Source organism: Tamandua tetradactyla, chromosome 4, assembly GCF_023851605.1.
Source record: "Tamandua tetradactyla isolate mTamTet1 chromosome 4, mTamTet1.pri, whole genome shotgun sequence".
In the NCBI taxonomy this organism is placed as follows: domain Eukaryota; kingdom Metazoa; phylum Chordata; class Mammalia; order Pilosa; family Myrmecophagidae; genus Tamandua; species Tamandua tetradactyla.
The window spans coordinates 166,491,877-166,494,874 of NC_135330.1; the positions used below are offsets into that span (position 1 = coordinate 166,491,877).

Genomic DNA, 2,998 nt, shown 5'->3' on the forward strand with positions numbered 1-2,998 from the left:
GCAATATGATGTTATAATGTCATAAAAAGTCCACTAGTCTTTACATTTTTATAAGTCGAACTTCCAGTTTAAAGATGGTGGTATAAAGTCAGAATATTTTCTTTGACTTCTTGGAAATCATCTTGCAGACACAGGAGAATAAAGAATAAAATATGCAAACTCCACATAAGATGAAACTAGGCAATACAAAACCGCACACCACAAAATAGGTGGAGAGGCTGCCAAAGGCAGAGGATATCCAGTAAGGGTGTGTGTGATGGAAAGTGGAGAGAAAATCCTGTGGCCTTGGACGTTGGAAGAGCCAGAAAGTATACCTTTTTTCCCTCCGAGGGATATTTTTTTAGAAAAACATAGACACCACTAAAGCCACAAGAAATCCTTAGCATTTGCTTTTTCTTTCTTTTAAATGCCACACCAATTAACTATAAGACAGTTCTAGATAATGTGAAAGTATTTACAACATTGAATACAAAATAAATATAAAATAACCGAAGAACAAATTAGTTATCCACCGATTCATTTTGCATTCCCCTGCTCATTTTCTGGTTCAACATTCTTTGCCCTTTGTATATCCTTTTCTTTCTTACTTTCAAGTCGACTTTGGGCTCTGGTTTTACCCACTGTATTTCTATGGGATTTTCCTCAGCTGGTAGAGCAAAAACATCTTCAGTGCGATCATGTGGAAGAACAGCCTTTGGTTCTTTCTTTCTCAGTTTCTGCACATCTTTTACTTGCTCTTTCTCTTTATGTTTTGAAGCAGTAGTGGATCTCACGATATGCCAAAGCATGTTTGGTGACTGGTAATGAAGATTTTCGTATACAGTTGGTCCTCCAAAACGTCCCTGTAATATCTTTATGAGATTTAAGACAAAGCGAGGCCCTATTTCTACAAGAGCAGTATCTTCTATAATCTGGAAGTTCTGAAAACACATCCTATTATCCAACATGGCGAATGTAAACACGTTGTTCGCAAATGGTTGGCTTTTGGAATGATATCGTAGTACACAAAAAAATCTGAGTTTAGAGTTCTTTTAACAAAAAATAATGTGGTAACTCATCAAAAACAGTGTCAAAAGACAAAAGAGGCGGAGAACTTTTCCCAGCGTTTCCAATCAGCTTTAGTTCAGTTAAGGTGTGACTATTTTGAACAAGAAATTTAGCAGATCATCCATGAGGTGAATATGAAAGCCACATATAGAGATCTTACTTTCTCTTAGCTTCAAAATAAATTCATTTATTGCCGTTTTTCATTTCACAGACCTCATTAATAACATAACTTATCTTCACGATCCACCTTGGCATTGCTTTAAAATGAGGCATCAACATTCTTAAGTCTTTCATTAAATGTCTTGTTCTGAAATTTATTCCTCTGGAAGAAAAGAAGAGAACCCATTCTTTATTTTTTCCACTTGCCCTCGCAAACAGGGCCTAGAATACGGTCTCTGGTCTCTCTCTTCTTTTTCTGCTTCCTCTGTTATGTCTCGTGGCTTAGCCAGTGACTTACCACTTTTCTCATTTCTTTTTGGCCTCTTGCCCTGGATCGCCAGCCCTTCATACCACTTCCTCTTGGCCAACACCATCTTGCCTAACAGTCTTTGTGCTTTGCCTTCCTTCCAGTTCTGTCCACAAGTACACTTAATGGTGAGAAACACCCTGATGTGCAAAATAAAAATTGTTGATTTGCAGCAGTGTCCACACCAACATCAGGAACTACCCTGGATTTAGGAAGCAGAGAATTTGGACTACATGAGAAATCACATAAAGTCTATTTATAAGAAGCAGTTTATTTCTGTAGCAACAGGAGCAAATGGAGATTTTATTTTGTGAAAACAATGAAAGAAGATCCATATCTCACACTCTATACAAAAATTAATATGGATCAAAGACCTAAACAATAGAGTCAAGACCATAAAACCTTTAAAAGAAAATGTAGGGAAATATCTTATAAATCTTGTGATTGGAGGTGGTTTCCTAGACCTTACACCCAAAGCACGAGCAATGAAAAAAGAAATAGATAAATGGGATCTCCTCAAAATTAAACACGTTTATGCTTCAAAGAACTTTGTCAGGAAAGTTTCCTAAGCAATAGGAAGCAATATATGGAAACTACATATTAGATAAGGGTTTAATATCCAGAATATATAATGAGATTCTACAACTCAACAGCAAAAAGATGAACAACCCAATAGAAAAATGGTCAAAAGACATAAATAGACAGTCATTAGAAGAGGAAATACAAATGGCTAAAAGGAACATGAAAAAAATGCTCAACTTCACTGTTATTAGGTAAATGCAAATCAAAACCAAGATGAGATATCTCACACCCACTAGAATGGCCATTATAAAAAAAAGAGAAAACAAGGGCGGGCCAAAGTGGCTCAGTAGGTAGAGTTCTCACCTGCCATGCCAGAGACCAGGTTTGACTCCTGGTGTCTGCCCATGCCAAAAAAAAGAGAAAAGGACAAGTGTTAGAGATGATGTGGGGGGAAAAAGGCACAGTTATCCACTGTTAGTGGGAATGTAAAATGGTGCAACCACTCTGGGAGGCAGTTTAGTGGTTCCTTAGGAAGGTAAGTATAGAATTGTCATATGATACAGCAAACCCATTACCAGGAATATATTCAAAGGAACTGAAAGCAAGGACACAAACTGGCATTTGCATATCAATGTTTATAGCAGCATTATTTATGATTGCCAAGAGATGGAAACAGCCCAAATGTCCATTAACAGACAAGCTGTGGTATATACATACGATGAAGTATTACACAGCTGTTAAACAGAATAAAGTTATAAAGCATGTAAAAATGTGAATGATCCTTGAAGACATTGTGCTGAGTGAAATTAGCCAGAAACAAAAGGATAAATACTGTATACTCTCACCAATATGAACTAATATTGATAAAACTTTGAGTTAAAGTTAAGAATACAAGTTATCAGAAGATAGAAAGAGGGTAGAGATTGGGTATTCGGTGCTGAAGGAATACAGAATGTACTACAG

At 36.7% G+C, this 2,998-nt stretch overlaps 1 pseudogene; it reads right to left on the reverse strand.

Annotated features, from left to right (window-relative positions):
- Positions 1-500: 500 nt before the first annotated feature.
- Positions 501-1,580, reverse strand: LOC143680560 (ribosome biogenesis protein BRX1 homolog pseudogene; annotated as a pseudogene).
- Between the last annotated feature and the right edge of the window lie 1,418 nt (positions 1,581-2,998).